Source organism: Amblyomma americanum, chromosome 1, assembly GCF_052857255.1.
Source record: "Amblyomma americanum isolate KBUSLIRL-KWMA chromosome 1, ASM5285725v1, whole genome shotgun sequence".
NCBI lineage: Eukaryota > Metazoa > Arthropoda > Arachnida > Ixodida > Ixodidae > Amblyomma > Amblyomma americanum.
This window is the reverse complement of record NC_135497.1, coordinates 463,755,427-463,778,619: the sequence shown is the minus strand read 5'-3', so window position 1 is coordinate 463,778,619 and position 23,193 is coordinate 463,755,427. Positions and strand designations below refer to the sequence as shown.

General features: G+C 44.4%; 1 long non-coding RNA gene across 3 annotated transcripts; it reads left to right on the top strand.

Moving 5' to 3' along the window:
- Positions 1-1,072: 1,072 nt before the first annotated feature.
- LOC144116040 (uncharacterized) lies at positions 1,073-22,583 on the top strand. 3 transcript variants are annotated; one of them, XR_013311690.1, is made up of 5 exons: positions 1,073-1,418; positions 2,440-2,563; positions 15,827-15,983; positions 17,264-17,421; positions 22,396-22,583. It is a non-coding gene; the product is annotated as an uncharacterized LOC144116040 (long non-coding RNA). The 3 variants fall into 3 exon arrangements; XR_013311691.1 differs by lacking the exon at positions 2,440-2,563; XR_013311689.1 differs by lacking the exons at positions 1,073-1,418; positions 2,440-2,563 and having other exon boundaries at positions 15,511-15,983.
- The last annotated feature ends 610 nt before the right edge of the window (positions 22,584-23,193 follow it).

The window sequence follows — 23,193 nt, the reverse complement described above, 5'->3', positions numbered from 1 at the left end:
TCGTTGCCCGGCGACACCTATGGACATGTAGTTCCACTTACAATAGCCTGGCTGCATATCCTAGATTACATGTAAAAGGGCTGCATGGGTACCACAGCGATGGAGCATGGGCGCATGGGTGAAGTGCAGGCATATATATATATATATATATATATATATATATATATATATATATATATATATATATATATATATATATATATATATATATATATATATATATATATATATAAATATATATGCTCAGTATATGGGCTGCCACTCAGCACGTTGATGAAGCCAGACGAACGTGGGCAAATAGCTTGCATTCCCGCCTTCAAGCTAAATATATTCTGCATAGAATATGCAATTAAGCATGTAATTTAAGTTATATGCGCTTCAAAATAGCAAAGCATATAGGTAGACGAATTCCGGCTGCCAGCAATAACTGAGGCGGTGCCCTCTTCCGACCTATACCCTGGTACAAATGGTTCTTGTCAGTTTTGTTGGAGGTCATTTGATAATTTGAACTTTTTATGGTCCCTTGGTGTTCGATTTAATGAGATTTTGCAGTAATACACATTTTGTTGAGATCTACAATAGCACCTTTGAGATTAACCTTTTTTTTTGAAGTTGAGTAAAGCAGACTTGTTCTGCAGATCATATCTTTTTAGCATAAGGCGAAATGTGGTTTACGAGAAACTTAGTGCTATGCTAAAAAATATGCAGTGAAAGCTCTTTAATCCGTTCGGCAAAAGACCAGAAAGAAAAGAGAAAAGCTAAGAAAACAATTTGCAAAGTTGTTCTGCAAGGAGCTGAAACATTGTCGCCTGCTTTTGACATGAAAACTGCACGGCAATGATGCACGGAGGCGCGGAGCGCCTTAGTCTAGCTGCAATTTTGTAGCAGTTTGCAGTATATATTCACCATGACGCCACGCTAATAGCCACGCGCCAGCGCCTAGCGTTCTTCCCAACGCCGTTCAAATCCAGCGCGCTGCTGCCAGGTCACGTGGCAGGACGCAGCACACCCTCCTCCCCTCCTCTCCTTCGGTGCATTTCCGGAATGAAATCCGGCTAGGCCTTACGCCGCGCCGTGACGTGCTCCGTGCTGCTGCTGTTCGTGTGCTGTTTGTGTCTGATTTCAAAATCGTTCCTTCAAACTTCCGTTTGGATTTTTTGCTTATAGTAGCTTGCGCCGCGTGTCAGCAATGCAGCCGTTCGCGTACTTTGTGAAAAGTGACCACGCCGAGAAGCATGGAGCCGTTTCATATAGACAACACGTTCGGCTTCAACCGTAGCAACCGCGAAGCAAGAGAAGAAAGCAGTTACTGGAATGCGTCGAGTCCTCGTGTCCACAACACGTTCGACTTCAACCATAGCAGCCGCAAAGCAAGAGAAGAAAGCGGTTACTGGAATTCGTAGAGTCTTCGTTTCCAGGTGAGACCCATATTGTAGCGCAAGAGTGCGTGCAATTTGTGACCGCGAAAATAAACGAGCGAGCGCAAAGGCGAGAAGAAGCGGAAGGGACGAGGCTCTGTCAGCTCTGTCCTGTTCGTTTCCCTTCGGCATTGCGCGTGAGTCACTGGTTGTTTCCGCGGCAGCAAAGTGCATTCCACATCAAATCATTAAACTGCTGGTCCGTCAGTGTTCACAGTGTATGCGTTGCGACGCGAGCGCCGAGGTGTATGCATAGATGCGTTTGCTGAATGGCAGGCGCGCGTAGGAGTCCTAAATGTAAATGTGGCAATTGTATACCGCCCAGCAAGGCGCGTGACTATGTTTTGGGATTTCGGTAAGGTGGTTGCCCGACTTCCTGTTCGTTATTCGACGTGGGGCGTGATCGTGCACTGCCTGCACGCGTGTTTTTGACGCCAGTATCGGCCCGTTGCGAACTGCCGATAGCGTGCGCCGCTCGGTCTGTTTAGCGTTCTGTTATTCGCTACGCGTATGTGCGTCTTTATAGTAATCTGATGTGGCGTCTTAAGGTTAGAACACACCTCTACGAGCCGATTACACCAGCTGTCAAGCTCAGAGTGGGAGGGGTGTGACGCGTCAAGGCATGCAAGCGACTGAGTGAATTGAAGCGACGTGTCACTGCGATACCACAACAGGTAGCTGCCTGCTCGATCACTTTTGTAACATTGGTACCGTTGCCTGCAGCTGTAAAGTTCTTTTAGTTGCTGGCGGCCGTGAATAAAAGTCATTGCTAAATGATGACGAAGAAGTAGCCATAGAAAAATAGCGCTTTGTAACCCTTTCAAATTAAGTGGTTTTGAATAACCTAAGTAGTACAGAGCTGATCATAAAAACTAGTGTGGGCAAGTGGCGTTATGTATTTGAAGTTTGGCTGTTTAAACATTTTCTTGTGGTTGTGTGAAATGCCAGCAATACAAATAATTATCAGGAAGTGCCAGGCATTGTGGGTGCAAAATACACAGCTGGAAATTATGTTATGCAGGTGAAGTGCCTTCTCTTCAGTAATGAAGAGGTCTGAAAAGAGCGTCATCGGAGAAGATATCTCCACTGTCGAGATTTGGGGCTGTTCTTGTCTGTGCCTGTTCAGCATACATTGCAGAGCACAAGTATGTGTCGAGTTTTCTCAGATCTGTTTTTTTTTCACCTCTGCATTGAGATCAGTGTGTTGCAATGTCTGCTTTGGACCAGAACGTTGATGGCATGTATTGGCATTCCCCTATTCAAAATAACGTGTGTGTCTCTTCTCAATAGGCCATCATCAGATAGTGCCAGTTTCATGCTCAGAAAGAACCAGTGCTTATATATAGGGGTGTCTCGGCTGGCCTCGGAACCCTTACAGAACTAGCGAGGAATCTGAGACTTCCTGTACTAGAATGCTTATAAGGAGCGTATGAATCCGAAGCAATCAACCAATTTTCTTTTTCTTGTTAGTGGTGGTTGGAACATTTCTCCTGTCATTTCTAAAATTTCGTGGTGATTTTTAGCAAGAATCATTAACACGTTTTCTTATAACCAAAACGCAAAAAATGCAACGTTGACAGCACAACACACAGGGTGGAAGAAAAAGGGAAACCCGCACCCTCATACCACGATTGAGTCCAGAGCTGGCCGCTCAACTCCAAGGCTACAAAGCAACAGCGAGCACAATGGCATAGCCTCAGCTCAGCCGCTTTCTCTCTCTCCCTCTCTAGTTCCCTCCCCACCCGTTCTCGAGTCACTAGAGACCCCCTTCAATGCAGCCAGGCTTTAAGAAATGCCAATATGAAGTAATGGGCTACAGGGCAGCATTCTAAGGTGATATTACAGCATGAGAACAATGCTTTTATTCTTTTTCCTCTAGTATCCATCTCCCATGGCACTCCTCATAGACACTCATAGTCGAAGGATAGCCATGTCAAGCTTCTGCAGTAATGCCGGTGTCACATGGCACTCCTCAGAGACTGGTCCAGCAAATACGTTTTATTTCACTTGATGAAAAGAATATGAATGGTGTTATATAGTGCAGCTATGAATGCACCTCAAAGATGAGAAACATTAATTGGACTTGAAGCTTGGCAGCTTCTCTTCTGTGGCCTCTCACTGTATAACGAAAGTAAAAACAGCGCTAATTTTTACACAAACCACACAGAAAGAACAGACAGGACAGCGCCCGTCCTGTCTGTTCTTTCTGTGTTGTTTATGTAAACATTAGCGCTGTTTCTACTTTTGTTACACAATGTTACACCAACTAGTCCAGCAAGAGGTACTGTTAAATGAACTTTCCACTGTAGTTGCAATATTTTTACTGCCTCTAGATCTGAGTGGAAAATAAGCACCGTCTACTGCAAACTACTTCAAGGTCTGTTAAATAATAGCCTGTGCACAAAAAAGCTAAAAGTGCTAAATGAAAAAAGGTGAATGTTCACCATAAATTGTTACCTCTGTGATTATCTTGGTCAGTTCTGATTTTTTTTTTGCCATTTCACTTGCTTGGTGATGACACTGTGCAAGTTCAGTGAATATACTTGCTCTGTTACACTTACAGGAAATTAAGAGCTTGTAGTGACCTGTTTGACTCAGCCTTTCGGCATGCTACCTGATATCATAGTTCAACAAAGCTTGAAAGAAACTGCATATACTATGGACACCAGATGTTTGCTTGCGTCTTTTTTCAAATGCCATAGACATTAATGTGCAGGCGCGGACAGAAGTAAACGAAGCGCGCCGCACAAGAAAGAACTGCTTTTCAGCGCCGCCTAGCAAAACCACACGTAAGCTCAAAATCGCGACACGCATATGCAGGCCCCCTACCAGCGCAACTCTCATTGCTCCGCTCGCCTCTCATTCGGCCGTAGTCAGGGTCACGCTGATGATGGTTATGATCAGATGGTTGCGCCCTTAGTAGCGAGCGGGCATTTCGGAGCGCACAGACCGCTGCCTTGAAGCCAAAAATCCCGCGGGGGCGATGCTATCATTATGTCGTTTCACCTGTGACAGCTGTGGCGCGTTTCCATTGCAAATAGCGCGCGTCCTTCGAACTTTAGTTGCTTCTGGGATTCATTTCCACCTCGCTATAGACCAAATAAACTCAAAAGCACTCGATCCAACACCGCAGTTTCGGGATCTTTTATACAGTTACCGTTCATTTTCGGCTTGCTCCTACGAGGAACCGACGGAGCGGCAAAGCATGCGCCCTGTGTGCCTGTACTGCACCACAGTGCTCCTGCATTGGAACCTCGCCTAGGAGGTCAGCTTAAAAGGAGATGAAACCGCCGCTCTTGGCGCTTTTTGCAGCGCGATCCAGCGTCTCATGGATAGTGACTGCTTCCAAATGTGCTGGATGCAGCTGTTGGGTTTTCACACCTATATTCTCAAAGAGACCAATGTCTACATGTAACCGGTAGCTGTGAAGTAATACAGCTCGTACAGAAGAGTTTGGATCACTTGCTGGGTTCTGTCGTAGCTCATACTCTGATTAGTGGGCGATCACGGATACTTACATGCCGAATTTCGCACGCGGGGCACGCAACAGTGACGCACTGCTGCCGCGGCATTCATGTGGGTGAGACAGCGGGTGCTTGTAGTCATCCTCAGATCCAAAGGTGCATGCAAAGTGATTACCATGAGCTCTGCTCCGCACATGACAGCGCGATACGCAGCGCAATGTCTCAGTGGTTATAAGAGCAGGATCCATTATAGGGGCAGTTTGTTTCGGGGGAGACAGGCAGGGTGCATACACAAGCGCTGCGTCAGCGCCTGGTAGGAACAAGGCGAATCATCAGTGATAACTGTAGAAAATTAACACAAAACTGCGGCAGTATGCCGAGTGTTTCGAGCGCGTTTGCTTGCGAGTGAGACGCAGCAGAGTCCCAGCGGCAGCAAAAGTTCGAAACATGCGGGTTGTTTGCGGCGCAAACATGCCTCCAGCTGTCTCAAACGAAGCGGCTTAATGGTAGAGCTGTCCCCGCGCAATTTGCCTTATCAAGACAGCGGTCTTTGTTTTCCGAAATGTTCGCTAGCTACACAGAGCACGACCATCCAATCATGATCATCATCAGCACGACACAGACGCCGGACGAATGCGGGGCAAGCGGAGCATTGAGAGGGTCGCGCCGGAAGCGGGCCTGCACATGCGCGTGGCGATTTCCAGCTCTCGTCTGGTTTGGCTAGGCGGCGCTGACACGCAGTTCTTGTGTGGCACGCTCTGTTTACTTCTGTCCGCACCTCTACATGGACCACCCAGTGATATTTGCTCAATGACTGGTAAATAATTTATAATTGTCTTTCTCTTTGTTGTTTCAGTATTATCAACCGAACGATGGCTGCGACGTGTAGTTGGTTTTCAGGTCATGGCAAAAGCAAGAAAACTGGTAATATAACTGCTGCTATGGCATTTGTTGTCATTCCAGCTTTTGAAACAGGCTGTTTTAGGTGTTGTAGTAAATTAAAACTGCATATCAACATTTATATTGTAGCCTTTTCTATGCCTCAGCAGACCTAAAGGCCAACTAGGCATCACAGCCATCATTTGGCTGATCAAGCCTAAACAACATCAGAGAAGGAAATGGAATTATAAATTATTTATTGATAGGCAAATACCATTTGGGGATTCGTGTATTCTAATGTTTAATGCAGCGTTTAAAAAAATATGTGACCAAAGTTGCATTTTTATAGTCCTTGAAACCTATTTTTTAGATGTTTTCTATTTCACTGTTCTCAATTTGCAGAGGTAGCAGTGTTCAGTACTGCTTACCTTCTTTTTGTTGTTCTCTTTTCATTCATTGGTTGGGCCCTGTTTTCCTGTGTTATTCTGTGTTCTGTAATCGCATAGTGCATCCCTTCTTTTTTGTTTGTGCACCACTTCTGTTCAGTTTTTTTTTGTTTTTTTTTGTGGCAGGCCTCATGACAGCTGGCAGCTTTCCTTTCATTTTTGCCTTCTCCTCTGACGGTGCTCATGGTACTAGACAAAATATAGTTTACTGAAAGGCTGAATTCTAAGTTGTACAACATCATTAAGGTGCCCTCTTCCTTTTTAGCACATGCCATTAATGGTGATGCCTACTGTTGCCAAGAATCTTACATTGACACAAATTTGTTTCACAAGTGCAGGGCATGCTTTGCACTCATGTAGAGTTTGTGCATTTACAGTGTATAGCTTGTACATTGTCTCTTAGTTGGTGACTGACACAGAGGCCTCATTGGTTGGCTTTTATATTATTATGAAGGTTAGAATTTGTTTTTCTCACTGCTGATGAGCTTTACAGGAGCTTATGATGCCTTCAACAGTCATGTCTTTTTTATTGCTTTAGTTAGGATACTGAGGCTCAAATGAGCGAGCATCTGAGACCAAAATACTAGTATAACTTCGTGCTGTTTGTCAGCTTTCTTTATGATGTGCATAACTGTTCAAGTAGGAAATAATTTCAGGTCTTAGTGGTCCTTCATTTTTATTTGCTTTTCAGCCTTTATGCCAGATGTCAGATTTTGGAGGATAGTTTGTCACATCCTTCATCATTGAAGTAGGTAGCACAATGTACCAGCCGTGACAATTGGTCATTATAACTAAGCACCCCACCTTCCCTTTATGAGCACACCAAAGCTGAGATCTGATGGCAACTTTGATGAGTATTTACACCTGAAGTTGTCTTGTTACAAGCATAATGTTACGGACCACTTTAAAATTTCCTTATGCTATTAGGTTCAAATCATGTTTTTGCTTGCTGTCAAACTCGCTCAACGGCACTTTCATTGTGATAATTAGTATAACACTTGGAAAAGGGCCCCGCAGGGGGGCGCCTGCAGCTTGCAGGCGTCGCGACGGTGAGTGGCGACACCGCGGGTTCCCGAGCATCCGCAGGGACATCCCCGCAAGGGGATGATGGTGAACTGTGCATCACCACGGACCCGAGCACCCGCGCCTCGCCGTGCGTGGCATCGCCGTGTCCGGGGAAAAGGGGATCCTGGTGGTTGAGCCGATGCCGAGCGTTTGGACCCTTAAGGCCCCTTGGAGGAGGCAACACACCACTTTGGCCCCAGCTTCCTGCAGACGGCACCTCCGGCAGTCGCCTTTTCCTATTCTCCTCTCCATCTTTCACTTTCCTATTTCCGTCTCACAACTCTTCTATATCCTACTCACTTCCTGGTTTTTCCAGTTTTCCTGGCGGCGAGGGTTAACCTTGTGTGACCAACTACCCTGAGTTGAGTCATATTTGGTTATAGTTAAGGTGTACAGCTGGCGTGGGCAGGACTTGCTTTCAAGTTCCTGTCCCGTCCCCTTGTTGGACTCCATGGTGGGTGGCTGGCACCATGACTGAAAAACTTCATTTTTTATGGCTCCCCCCCTTTCAAAACCCGATCGCTCTCTCAAGAGAGGGCGGAACGAAGCAGCTGATTTTTTCTCAAAAAAGAGACAAACATTTTCAAAGTTCCACGTAATCCACAGTGAAAGTGACAGAATACAGGCAAGAATAATATCCCCATTCCTTGTGTCAAAATGCTTAACCGATACCTTGGGCCCTGGCTACAAGGTCTCAAAAATGTCCAGCGGTGACTTACTTCTTGAGCTGCGCGACAGCATCCAGTGTTCAAAACTCTCCAACATTGCGTCTATAGGGGACATCTCTGTCTCTGTAACCCCCCACCGATCTCTAAACACAGTCCGAGGTGTAATCTCGGAATCAGACTTTATCCATATCACAGAAGCTGAAATGCTTGAAGGGCTTACCGACCAGAAAGTAATCGATGTTCACCGAATCAAGATCCGCAGGGATAACAAAGAAATAGATACCAAACACATGGTCCTCACATTTAATACCAGTACCTTGCCCGAAACGATCGAAGTTGGATACTTGAAAGTCAACGTCAGACATTATATACCCAATCCCCGCCGATGTTTCAACTGTCAAAAGTTTGGCCACGGCTCACAAAGTTGCCGCGGCCGCAAAACCTGCGCGAAATGCGCTTCGAAAGACCAGCATTCTGAAGAATGTGACGCAGCACTGCGCTGCGCAAACTGCGAAGGTGACCATGCAGCGTACTCCAGGGCATGTCCGTCCTGGAAAAAAGAAAAGGAAATAATTACCATAAAGACAAAAGAAAACATTTCATTCAAAGAAGCAAGGAGGCGTTTTGCGCTTACGAACACCTTCTCTTTCACAGCAAAACCCAACTTCGCTGATGTGGTGCGCGGGGGCGTAGCACCACACAGCTCTACGGCACCTGCCGAGGCTGCTTTCACAGAGCCAGTGGCAGGGCCATCCACGCCCCAGGCAGGGACAGCGAAGGCTGCTCTGCCACCCTCAAAGCAGGGAGCGCCGGTCCATGGGTCGGCATCCCGCAGGACCTCCCCCCGTCGGGAGAGGCCTGAAACTAACACAACCGCGGGCCCTCCGCGGTTCTCCAGCACCTCGTTTGAAGTGATGGATACAGCACCCACTCCGCCTCCACTACAGAGGCGGAACAGCTCTCTTGAGCGGAAAAAAGACAGGGCCCTCATAACGGGCCCACCTCATAAGTAAATCTCCTTTTATTTTCACTCAAAAACATAAGCATGGCTTTTTTAATTCAATGGAATTGCAGAGGACTTATGCGGAATTATAGTGACATAACACATATTTTAGGGTCAATGTTACCCATAGTTTTATGTCTTCAGGAGACCAATCTTGGTCCACAACATGTACATATCCTGAAACATTATCAAACTTTTAGACGCGATCGCGAGCAGGCAAATCGACTTTCAGGAGGCGTCGCAATTGTCGTCCAAAGCGGCGTCCCTGCTCGAGAAATCAAGCTCAATACAAAACTTGAGGCGGTTGCAGTCAGCATCGTCAGTTATAAAACACTAACAATCTGTTCCGTATACATTCCTCCACATTTTACACTAACAGTCCATGATCTAGAAGAATTGATAGATGAACTTCCAGAGCCATATCTGGTAGTTGGGGATTTTAACGCTCACTCCCCTTTTTGGGGAAGCGAGCGCTGCGACTCCAGGGGGCAAACAATCGAAGATTTTATCCTCTCAAATAACGTCTGTCTTTTAAATACAGGAAAAGCAACTTATTGTTGCCCAAGCTCGGCAAAAATGAGCTTTCTCGATTTAGCTTTCGCATCACCATCGCTTTTTACAGATTTTAAATGGGATGTTTTCAATGACCCCCTGGGAAGTGATCACCTACCTATTATCATCAGCCTCTCATCGTCTACTGCAGTCATCCCCACAAGACCACGGCGCTGGAAACTTCACCTCGCCGACTGGTCACTTTTTACAGCAAGTGCCACACTAGAAAAAGAATTTTGTGAAGATCTCAGCATAGACGAAATTAATGGAAAATTTAATACATGCATAATATCGGCCGCTACACTAGCCATACCACAAACAACAGGACTCGTACACAAAAAACATAAAGTATGGTGGACACAAGAATGCCCATTGGCAAAAAAACAACAAAATAAAGCTTGGGGCTCTCTGCGTCGGTATCCCACAGCGGAGAACTTGATTGCCTTTAAGAGGGCCAAGGCCAGAGCGCGATTCGTTCGGAGAACTGCCGAGAAATCCTCGTGGCAGAAATATGTGTCCTCTATAAACAGCTCAGTAACCTAAAAAAAAATGTGGGAAAAAGTTCGAAGATTCAGTAGTGACCATACCCCTTTCACACTTCCTCTATTGACTACACCCGGGACACAAACATCATTAGAAGAACAGGCCAACATACTAGGTGAGCATTTTTCTGAAGTTTCCAGTTCGTCCAATTACACAAACACGTTCCAGAAGCACAAAGCAATAGCAGAAAAACAAAAACTTCCATTTACAGCAGGTATACACGAGGACTACAATCAACCCATCACACTCCAGGAATTGATTAGGGCATTATCTTCTGGTAAAAAGACAGCACCAGGCCCAGATAATGTGCATTACGCAATGCTTGCCCATCTCTCTGAGGCTGCCGTGCAGGCATTGTTGAAATTCTTTAACAAAATATGGACAACTGGAAATATACCTGAGGAGTGGAAGAAAGCAATAATAGTACCTTTTCTGAAACCCGGAAAACAACCAACAAGTCCTAACAATTACAGACCGATAGCCCTCACCAGCTGCATCGCTAAATCTTTCGAAAGCATAATAAACACTAGACTGACCTTCACACTTGCATCTCGCCGACTCTTAGATTTACATCAATGTGGATTTAAGAAAGCATGCTCGACCACTGATCACCTTGTCCGCCTAGAAAACACCATCCGAGAGGCGTTCATCCACAAACAGCACTGTATCGGTGTCTTCTTCGATTTGGAGAAGGCATATGATACCGCGTGGAAGTTCGGCATCCTCCATGACCTAGCAGACCTAGGGATCCGCGGCAGGATGCTGAACTGCTTGAACGATTTCCTGACTAACCGCACATTCAGAGTCCGTCTGGGAGCAACTCTATCAACGACATTCACCCAAGAGAACGGCGTACCCCAGGGATGCATTTTAAGTACGACACTCTTTATAGTAAAAATGAATTCTTTGGCCAAAGTAATACCTAAGTCCGTAATGTATTCAGTTTATGTAGACGACATACAGATAGCATACACTTCTTCCAACATACTGTCCTGCGAGAGACAAATACAAATCACACTCAATAAACTGGCTGCTTGGGCAGAGAAAAATGGATTCAAGTTCTCCCCTCAAAAAACAGTAGCTGTTTTATTCTCATTACGAAGAGGCCTACAGGTCGATCCCAATCTGTGCTTGAATCAAACCACACTGCCAGTCAAACAGGAACATAAATTTTTAGGCGTCACTTTTGACAAGAAACTTACATTTCTGTCACACATTAACAACCTGAAAAAGAAAGCATCCCAAGCCCTCAATGTATTAAAGGTACTCTCGCGAAAACGGTGGGGGTCCGATAGAGCATGCCTATTGCAAATATATCGCTCTTTGGTGCGCTCCAAGCTAGACTACGGGTGTGTGGTATATGGTTCGGCAAGAGCATCCTACTTAAAACGACTGGACCCTGTTCATAATCTTGGTTTGCGCCTATCAACTGGAGCTTATAGAACATCCCCGGTAAAGAGTCTTTACGTTGAAGCTAATGAGCCCACACTAGAGGATAGAAGAGTCGCACTAACATGCACGTACATCCTAAAAACCCGTTCTCTCCCTAAACATCTCTGCTATCCCATTGTTACCAAGTGCCCATCCAAAAGATTATTTAACAATAAACCACAATCCATCCGGCCACTAATAATGCGCTTTGAAGATAAATGTGAAGAGTTAGGAGTACTGGATGCCCTGCCGAATATTGCACAAAAATATGAAAATTTACCACCATGGTACAACCTGCCTTCAGTGTGCGACTTCACACTGACACACTTACATAAAAAGGAAATGCCACATCAGCTCATACTACAAGAATTCTTTGAACTGCAAGAAAAATATGACACCTTCACTGAATTCTACACTGATGGGTCAAAAACAGAGTCATGTTGGATGTGCAGTAATTCAAGACAAAAATGAAAAAATGATACGACTGCCACAGTATGCATCGGTTTTTACTGCTGAGAGTTATGCAGTCTTTGTAGCCGTAGACCAAATATTAAAAGAAAACATTAAAAATAGCGTCATTTACACCGATTCACTGAGTATGCTCGAAGCGCTGCACTGTAGAAACGCCGCTGAACCCATTATAGGAAACATCATACATAACATAATTAAAATAAAAAAACAAAATCATAACATTATATTCTGCTGGGTGCCCAGCCATGTTGGAATTGTAGGTAATGAGAGAGCAGATGCATGCGCAGCACAAGCTCGAATTGATCAAATAAAACAAGATAACATACCACACAGGGATTTTTTGAAATTAGTGCACAGTAAACTCACAATTAAGTGGCAGGCTGCATGGGAAGAACAGGCAAACAACAAACTGCATTCTATAAAACCCGTTTTAGGAGAATGGAAATCATGTAGACATCAAGAACGTTTTACCGAAGTTATTTTATGTCGGCTACGCATTGGGCACACACACCTTACACACAACTTTTTACTGACAAAACAAGACAAACCTCTTTGCGAAATGTGCGGCGATGTACTCACTGTAAACCACATTTTAATTTCATGTAGAAAACTGGAACAACTAAGAAAAAAATATTTTACAACACTCTACAATGAATACACCCCATTACACCCCAAGTTGCTTTTAGGTGATCAAGCACTGGTTGATCTTTCAAGCATTTTTAAGTTTCTTAATGAAGCCAATGTTTTAAACAAACTCTAGGTATAAAAAGTGTAACATTTAACAAGAACCTAACCTTGCGTTTGGCGCATCATAGCCATAGTTGCTTTTGCGCCATTAAAATCAATATAACCAACCAACTTGGAAAAGGCAGCCAGGTCCTTCATTGAATGTGAGTGGTGCACACTGGAATCCTGCTCCTGCAGCAAATCATGTGGGTCATATTGGAGGTTGTGTTAAAAAGTAATGAAGCATAGATATGAAAATGGTGATACACAGTTATTACCATTTTGTGGCCCTTGACCAATTTCTGTCTTTTAAAGGCACTGTACTAAAAAGAAACTGAAGTGCACTGTAGCCGCTGGAAACCTTTTGTGTGAAGAAAAGGCATAATGACTGTGCACATGACAGTTTCATGATTGTGCAAAATTTCAAAATGACCATTTTACTACTTCTTTATGAATATGTACTCTCTAGTGTCACATAAGGTGTAATGACAGAACTTGTCTCTAATTTTTCTTTGCACTTCAGTTTTGTTTCTATTTATATTTTGTATTTCTTACCATGAACAGCACAGGCCATGCACTCCTGTATTACTTTGTATAAGGAAACAGTGGCAAGTCAAGTGTCTGCGTGTGGGCCCCTCGTTGAACACTATTCTAAGGCACTAAGTTGTTTGCCTTGGACTCAATAGTTCATGCGCTTCTAGCTGAAAAAATAGGTAATGTTTCGTTCAATTTTGACTACAATAACTTTGCTAACTAGGCAGCATGTTGAGGATACATTAGATTTACTGCAGGTCAAACGGCATTAGTGCCTTGCTTGACAAGGGCATGGGCAAGAACTTCAATTAGAAAATTGCTCTTAGCAGTCACTGCGAAGCCGCCGCGGTGGCTGAGCGGTTATGGCACTCGGCTGCTGGCCCGAAAGACGCGAATTCAATCCCGGCCGCAGCGGTCAAGTTTCGATGAAGGCGAAATTCTTGAGGCCCGTGTACTGTGCGGTGTCAGAGCACTCTAAAGAACCCCAGGTGGTCGATACTTCTGGAGCCCTTCATTACGGTGTCTCTCATAGCCTGAGTCGCTTTGGGACGTTAAACCCATATAAACCAAACCAGTCACTGCGTGTTGATTTAAACACTGGCAGTGCTCCTACTATTTTTATTTTCAGTATTTGCTACCACACATACTAATCTGCGATTTTCAAGGATGAAGTCAATTCCTTTTCAATAATTGTGCAGTTAAAGTTGCATGTAGCCCATAAAGTTGCATGTAGCCCATCATGTAGCCCATAATGAACCCCTGTTTGCCCTTACCTTCTCTGCTCTCTTGTCCAGCTGTTATGCATACAGTTTTACAAGTCATGTTCTAACTTCAGCTACCTCATTTTACATGTAAAAAGGTTTTGGCTACTTTTTACTCAAGCATAGGTGTGCTTGAGCACTCTTTTGCTAGCTTTGCTACATGCTTTGTAAAAATAGTTTGTAGCATTGAATATGACAAAGCATATCTTAGCCACTTTTTTTCACACTTAGCAGGGACGGCCCAGCGGGGCCTGTAGAGATGGCTCGAAGCGGTTGCAATATTTTGTTGCATACATGTTGGGAGGAATCATGCGACTAGTGAGTTACGTATATGTGTGGCAGTAAACATTGCTACTTTGGAAAAGGTGCCGGTCTGCCATACAATGTCAGCGAAGCTTAACGAACCCCACTTGGTCTAAACTAATTTGGAGCCCTGCACTACAGTGTCCTGAAGCCATTATTGTTTTCTGCCTTGCTGTGAGAAGCGGATCTTGCAAATGATCTGCCTGCTTAGAACCAGTCAACTTGTTAAGCTTATTCACTTAACTCATAATCAACTCAGACATTTTTTATAACTGGAACCTTAACGCTTGGATGCACCAAAAGAAGTGCATCTCACTGGAAGACAGGGCGTGCTAGGCACTATAGTGGGCAATGCACAGTACGCAGAATCTAGTGTGGGTTTTGTGTGTGTGCAAGTGTCTGCAGGTACTCTGCAGTCAACTGCACCAGAGGCTCAGGATGTGCATAGCAAGCTATACCTAAACAAAACTCGTGCGCTCAGGCAGCTTTGGTTTTAATACATTCAGCAGGAAAAATAATCTGGCAGCTTTTTTTTGCGCTTCTGTTGGGGTTTTACCAGTGCCAGAGTTCATCGCATCTTGTTTAAGATTTCCTTTCGAATCATTAACATTAAACCCTTGTCATTTTGTATGTGGCATTCAGCTGAAAATAAATTTCCACAGTCGGCTTTTTATGATTTGCTGCCACTTTTTTGGAAGAAATTAAGAGGAATGGTCTTCTAAATAGATGCAGCCAGCCATGCAGTGCTTTCCAGTTCTGCACCCTGTGCGCAGAGTCTCAATACATGGATTTTGTCACCCTGAAATATACCCGCATCAGATATTTTTTTTAGTTGAACTACATCTTGTCTCCTTCTTGTGCCCACCTTTATGGGCATCTTGTAATCATTGCTGTAATTCCTTAATTTCTCTTATTTTTGTTTTCTGCAGCAGTAGAATTTCCATATCAATTTATTTCTCTAGGCTACCAAGTATTAGTATCTCTGAGCCTGGTAATGAATCAAATTACCGGAGATGCTAGAGTGCTGTTGATTGTCTCAGAAAGCCTGACTGTGTTGGAAGGACTGTCATGCTCAATATCAGCTGCAATGCCAAAATATGATGAATTCAGATTATAATGCAGGCGTACCCAACTGTATTGTAAATATATGCGGTTAGCTATGAATACAAACAAACACAACGCAATAATTCACATTTTCATTCACACAGCATGATGATGAACAGGGGCAAGGGAGGAGGCACCTCAAAGTGTTTTTCGGTGTCTTCCCCCTTGTCCATGTTCATCGTTGTACTGTGTGAATGAAAGTGTGAAATACTTGCTCATCCAGATACTGATTTCAAGCAAATTAATGCAAGTGGGCTGCTTTATGTGAGTAGCATTGATTTACTATAAAGCAGAAGTCAGTTGATTTACTGTAGAGGCATTGCGAGTCGTATTGAATGTGTACTGTCTAATTGCACCACTGAGCTAAATTTAATAGCAGTATTTGCTGGTTGTCTTTGCACCGTGATTATTATAGTGTATTTCACACAAATTCGTGATTTTGTTCTGTTGTTCTTCAGGCATTGTGGCTACACAGCTGGAGTCAAGCTGCTATCAGGGAAATTCAACCTATTCGACTTTGCCAGAAAAGACGCACGCTATGATGCTTGGGGCCTCCATCTTGACTATACTGCCAATTTTGTCTACCAATGAAGCTAAGGACGCTTTTGTGCAAATGTGAGCATTTTTTCTTTCTTTACGATACGTGCTTGCTCTTCGGCAAGAACAGAAATGATGTGGTTATGTGCATGCTCCAGTGTACAATCATGTGGAAAATTATGACGCTGCGAGTGTGTGCCATACTATGCCTAACTGCGTGCAGGTGCCATCTGATGAAATGCTCGTGCCATCAAGGCCGGCGCAGCGAGATTGATGGATGTTAGTGCACCTGACTCGACATCAGGAGTGCTTGCTGTTTTACACCATTTGGCATGCATTCGCTGGGATCTCTTAATTTTTCTCACGATAGTATGTCCAAACTCACAGCATCTCAATCAAGACATTCTACGGTACACCAACCACACCAAATCGAATGGTACATCGACCACACCAGGAAACACCAAACGAAACCACACCAGAGCCGGTATTAGACAACCGTGCCACAGCACAGAAAACCAGACCAGAACACACTAAAGCACACCACACTACGCCACATCAAGACCCGTGTCTGAAAATCCTGGTCTGGTCGGAACACCAGACACGGTCACACCAGAACCCGTGTCTAAAAAAGCCAGTTTGGTGTAAACACCAGAAACGGGCTGGTGTTTTTTTTGACTGGGTATATGGCATTTCTTTCAATTGTGCCTATGAACTACTGGCAACGTATTGATTCCTTTCAATATAATTTTGATGCATAGTGTTTTGTTCAGCTGTAGGTTAATTTGAGCCCTCTACATATGGTGAGTCCACTTCAGATTAAGTTGGGACTTCGAAATTGCCTCATGTTGCATTTGGATTTGTAGACCTGAAAGCTTCATTTTGTACAAGTTTATTTGAAAGAGGATTTGCTGTATATAATATCTAGCCTACTACAAGAAATTAGCACAAGCATTAGCCTTGCTGTTCATAGTGGCAGCTGATGGTTATGTCTTACATCACTCATTTAGCTCCAGACTACAATTTTGCCATGGTTCAAGGTGGCCTTAAAGTAATGGCTTCACTTTTTCCCCCTTGTCTTATTGTTTGGGAAGTGTATGCCATTGAGTCGTGCATAAAAGGAAGTTAATATGATGATGCAAAGATGGGCATTTAGAAGACAACAGAGAATTCTGTTATCATTAAGCTGAGTCACACCACTGTGATCATAGGTCTCTGAGTCCTCTGTATTATCCTGTTCTACATCTTTCTGATTTTTTGTTGACTTGCACATGGTTCCTCGAACAGGGAGTCCTATGAATGGTTCAACGTATGGTTTTCATGGCATAGTTCACTTTGTAAATCTGTATAATCTATTTCAGATCAAAAAGCTAGCACTCATTGGGAGTGAGCCAGCTGATGAGGCTACAAAACTTATTATGAAGACTAGTGAAGACTCCTGTGGCCCTTATGTACACATTGAAGGGGCGGGGCGAAAAAGAAGCATTTAAGAACCTACGGCTGTACAGCGCAATTTTTGGTGAGTACATGTGAATCTTCTGAAGGTTATAGACACTTTGTGAACACACCATCTAATTGCAGGAAAAAGCTACTTTCAATCTGCCTGGTGTGGTTTTCAGCACTTCCGTTATCAATTACTGAGTAGCCATCCAAATATAAAGGACTATAGGTACCAAATTTTTGCTTGTGCGTTTTTTTCTTTCAAACCATGCGTTAGACATTCTAAACATGTACGACCACTAAATAATTTATTATTTAATTGCATAGTGGTGGTTCAAAAGTGCCAACACACACGGACCAAGAGACGAGACAAACAAATCAGCACTGATCTTACAACTGATTTTTTTTATTAGGAAGAAGCACGTCATATATATACACACGGAAAAACAGCGCACATGTGCGATGTCAACAAGAATCCTAGTGCTAGTAAAAGGCAAAAACCGCTTTAAAAGCATGTGTGTATCTGCAGAACCGCTACCCACTATGTAGCATATTGACTTCTCGAAGCGATAATGTAACAGATGATGTACTCACGCACCCATTACTCTTTCTGATAATATGAAATGCCTCAGCTACTTCTCTAGTGGGCTGGTCAGAATGAGCGAACAAGACATCAGTATCGGTGCTGGAAATTTTCTTTAGTGCTAAGATGCACCAGCTTAAAGTTCGTTTCTGGGCAAGCGTATCTGAGCACAATTCTTGGCAGTTGTTTGTGTCTATCTATCTTCGCAAACATTTGTCGTCACTTCGCGTAAAGGATCCGTTTCTCGTACCTACAGTGGACTCCTCTTAAAGGGAACTTGAAGGGGATTCAAAGTGTTCCATTTATCAGAAGTTTCATTTAGGCAAAGCACACATATTTCATGTAGAATTATTTATTTACACTGCACCAGCCCTTACTGATCTGGGCGTGAAGAAAAAAAGAAATCAGTTGTGGTCTGTTTTACATTCTTCAGTTGCTTTTTAACAAAGTAACTGTGCATATTTGAAAGGCTTTGCGAAAATTCTGCGCTCCCTTCACGTTCAAAGTACTGTAGCAAAAGTGCAACTGCATTCCTAGCTGCGCTGTCTGGCACCGCACTGGGCACAGGGTCCTCGCACTCATCACTGGAGGAAGTGTGGTCCTCGGCTTGCACTTCTGCAATAATTTCTTCAAGGCTTTCCTCGCGACAGGTGCATACATTTGCATCTATGTCCTCATAGTCTTGTCGTGAGAAAGGGGCAGAGGGCACTATTTGATTAAGTATAGTGTCTGCTTCTTCATCAGCAGTACCTGCCTCTTCATGGGCTATTGGATCGTGTGCTTCGAAGCCTGCATGGTGGAAGCACTTCTGCACTGTTGTTGCCTGAACTTGTTCCCAGGCACGGGCCAATATGTGGATAGCAGACAGCAAGTCAATGACATAATCGTTTCCACTGTCAGCACAAAGCAGCATGCGGTGAAGCAGTTGGCTGAGGTAGTGAACCTTGACGTTCTGGATGATTCCTTTGTCCATTGGTTGGATGACAGCAGTTGCATTGGCAGGGAGGAATTCAAGGCTTATGGACTTCAGCCCTTCCACCTGGCTATGGGCAGGGCAATTATCTACGATGAAGACAACTTTCCTGCCCTGTCTCGTAAACCTTGCGTCCTCCTCCCGCAGCCAATTTTCGAAAATTGCTGTTGTCATCCACGCTCTCCCATTTGCAGTGTAGGCCATAGGTAGATTTCAAATGCCCTTGAAGCAACGTGGGTGTCTCGATTTTCCTACCACCAGCAGCTTTAACTTTTCATCGCCTGCCATATTAGCGCCCACCAGCACGGTAATGCGCTCTTTGCTGCGCTTCCCACCTGTACAGGCTTCGCCTCAGTAGGCGAGAGTCTTCGATGGAAGCTCCTTGTAGAAGAGGCCCTTCTCGTCGACGTTGAATACGTCTCGTGGCTCATAGCTGTTTAAAATCTCCTGCAGCCGTCCGCGTTGCCAGTCAGCGCAGACTTCTCTATTCACTGCATTACTTTCTCCTGAGATGGTTTTGAAGACTAGACCATGGCGCTTTTTAAATCTGCTAAGCCATCCGTCGCTGACGCAGGAATTCTCAACCCCATTTGCAGGGCTATCTCCCGCGCCTTTTGCTCCAAAATTGGTCCACTTATGGGAAAACTGGCACTCCGCGCACGCTTAAACCACAGAAAAAGAACCTTTTCAAGTTCTTCATACGGTGTCGTCCTCATACGCATCCGGTTGGAAGCGAAGGTCCCAGACTTGACAGCACCTTGAATGACGTCTTTGTTTTTCATAATCTGCGAAAGCGTCGACTTCGGGATGTCGAACTTCTTCGCAACTTCTGTTCTTGAAAGGGAACTTTGCTCAAGCTCCTGCAGAATTTGTAACTTCTTTTCAAGCAAGAGCGCTTTGTGCGGCCGCTTTTTAACGCTTTCCAACACGTCGACGCACCGACAACACCGGTCGCACGTTGGCCTAACGCAGAACGACAACAAAAACAAGATTATCAAGCGACTTACTGGATTGGCTTGTCCCGGCTATAGCGTTGGCTGCGAAGAATTTGTTCATGGTTGCGAGACTGCCGCTGACATATGCGAGCACAAATACGCTCGGGAGGATTCCAAATTTTTAACTTTTGTGCCGTTTAGCCGAGGGTAACACGTTAGTGGTGTTCCAATTATCCGAAGAATTTTACTGCTGCAGATATACGAAACCAACCAAGTAACCCTGCTTAATTTTGTTTATCCGTAAGTTTCATTTAACCGAGTTTCGTTTATTGGGCGTCCACTGTAATTCTGAGGCAGTAGTGGATTTCCTCTGAAATCAGAGGCGGGCACTATGTGATGGTTTTAGTGTAGATGTGGTTGATTTGTTTTATTCTCTTCCAAACTTTGAACTAATCCAGTATGTTCAGCATTGTAATACGGATGAGAGCGATGAATGCGTGTTCCAAAATGAGTGTGGAATCACAATGGGATTCTTTCTTTAACTCTTATCTTACTACCTGAGTAACACGTTTGTTGAGTGGGATGGTCGTGTTTATATGTAAAAATCGGGTGTGTGCATAGGTGCCAAGGTAGCTCCCATTCTAAGTAATATTTATCTAAGCAGGGTTGATATGAAAGTTGAGACTGATCTAGCGGGTTATTGCATATGCATTTTCTGTTATGTGGATGATTACCTGGTGCTGGCTAGGTCCGTGAATCCCGAATTTGTGTCAAATGTTCATAGTTTTGCATGTAATTGGTTGGAGCTGAGGTTCACACATGAAGTCCCTCAAGAAAGAGTCCTGCAGTTCCTTAATTAAAATTCTCTTTCGAACCCAACCATGTCTGTTGGCAGTATTCCCCTAGAAGTGAAAAGTCCCTTTCGAATTACAGGTCCTTTCATTCAAAGCTTGCAAAAAGTGGCATCGTTACGGGATGCTTAGGCATGGCAGTAAAGAAATCTTATCATAAAATGATGTCCTGTCTCTTAGCCCAAATAGACAGATGTAGGTAAGCTGGTTTCTGGGACTCAGTTCTCGTTTCAAGTGCAGACAGTCCTCCATGAGCTGAAATCGTCTGCAAGTACCTCGGGGCTGGAAAAGGGTTCGGAAGAAGGGAGAAGAAAGGTAGTAGGTTATGCCATATGTCCACACGCTATCGCACCGGATTAAAAAGAGTGGGAAGCAAGCATGGGGCAAAGGTTCTGTTCCCTGCACATAAGAAGCTAGAGAGTGGGGGCGGCAGTTCAAAGAAAGCATGAAGGGCGCAGAAGAAATGCTTGCAACATAAATCATGAAAATAGATGGCGTAGAAGAGAAGACTGGCGTAGCATATCAAATCCCTCAGTCCTGTGGCCTTACCTACATAGGTCGAATTGGCCGCTGCGTTAACGTGCGGCTCATGGAGCACGCTAATTCATTAGGAAAGAAACTAACCTAGCTAAGCATTGTTTCACGTGCAAACGTACGCCATTTTTTTGACGATACTGATGTCTTGTTCGCTCATTCTGACCAGCGCACTAGAGAAGTAGCTGAGGCGTTTCATATTATCAGAAAAAGTAATGGGTGCGTAAGTATGCATCTGTTACATTATCGCTTCGAGAAATCAATATGCTACTTAGTGGGTAGTGGTTCTACAGATATTCACGTGCTTTTAAAGCAGTTTTTTCCTTGTACTAGCACTAGTAGTCTTGTTGACACTGCGCATGTGCGCTGTTTTTTCGTGTGTGTAAATATGACGTGCTTCTTCCTAATAAAAAATCTGTAGTAAGTTCAGCGCTGGTTTGTGTGTCTCGTCTCTTACATTGTCCGTGTGTGTTTGCGCTTTTGTATGGATCAACGCCAACTCGCGCAATGTGCAGTTTTTCTGCAATTTAATTTCTTCTTGACGCTGTTTCGGTTTCATCAGTCGAACGATGACTGTGGCATGTAGATGGTGTTTAATTCACATGAGGCATAAAAAATTGGTTATATTATTGCCGATAGGTCATTTTTGTCATTCCATGTCTTGGAAGAGGCTGGATTAAATGTCGTAGTCAAATAAAGCTACATATCAGTGATTGTATTTGTTTTTCTAGTTGCATCATGTGACCAAAACGTCAACTTGACGACAGTCGGCGTTCGGTCGATGAAACCAAAACAGCATGAGAGAAGAAATTCGATTATAAATTATTTAGCGGGGTTGTAGGCAAGTACTACCTGGTAATCCATGTATTTTATTATCTAACGCATCATTGGACAGAAGAAAGCACGCAATAAATTTAGGTGTCTATATTCCTTTAATGTCTCATGCACCTTTCGGTTATTCTTATTATGGATATTTATGTTTATTATGGTTACGAACATTAACAGCAAACGAAATTTGCTGATATTTCAAGCATTGCACATTGTAGCATTGCATACGGCTTTGAAGCATTTCCTGAAAGATGTGACTATAATACTTTGGAAAGTGATTTTTATCCACCATACTGAATATCAATTTGATGTGTGTGTTTATTTTTTCACTTTTACATCTGCGATGCAGCGCAGAATCCCAACAGCCACCATGGAAGGCAACAACAGAGTGGCTGCGTTCGTGCTGGGGGCGAGAGACTTGGATGGTGGTCGGAAAGTTCGGATGAAGGGGCGGACCCTTCACCCCCGTAATTGGGGCTTTGTATGCAAGAATGCCCAAAATGTCTTGCAAAAACAAATAAATAAATAAGAAGCATTCTTACTTGCATTGTAATTTCAGTAGTAACATGTACACAAAAATACTGATGAAGTGAAGAAAGCCTCTCTGGGTTGGCAAGGTGGGCCTTAAGTCTAATTGGGTCGGTGGGCCCAAAGGCATACAGCTATTGGTTTTATATGGGTTACCTTTGTTGACTTCCCGCAAGTTATCACCCAAGAAGCCCACTGGGACCAGAACGGCTAAACCACAGGGGCCCAGTACGGGCTTGCCCACGGGTGCCCAGTACGGGCTAGCCCACGGAGGCCCGACACGGGCCAGCCCACAAAGGCCCGACACGGGCCAGCCCACAAAGTCCCGACACGGGCCAGCCCACAAAGGCCCGGCACGGGCCAGCCCACGGTGGCCCGGCACGGGCTAGCCCACAGACGCCCGGCACGGGCTAGCCCACGGAGGCCCGGCACGGGCCTGCCCAAGGGGATCCAGCGCGGAGCCTTGTGGGGCTATGCAGTAAGCCAACTTGCAGCCCTTGAGGGTCCCCCCTGATGCCGAGTTGCAAATCCCGCATATATCCCACGTCGGGCCCCTATGGGCAGCCCGTGCCGGGCCCACAAGGGCCCGCAGTTCAGAGCCCCATTTGTGCTACTGGGG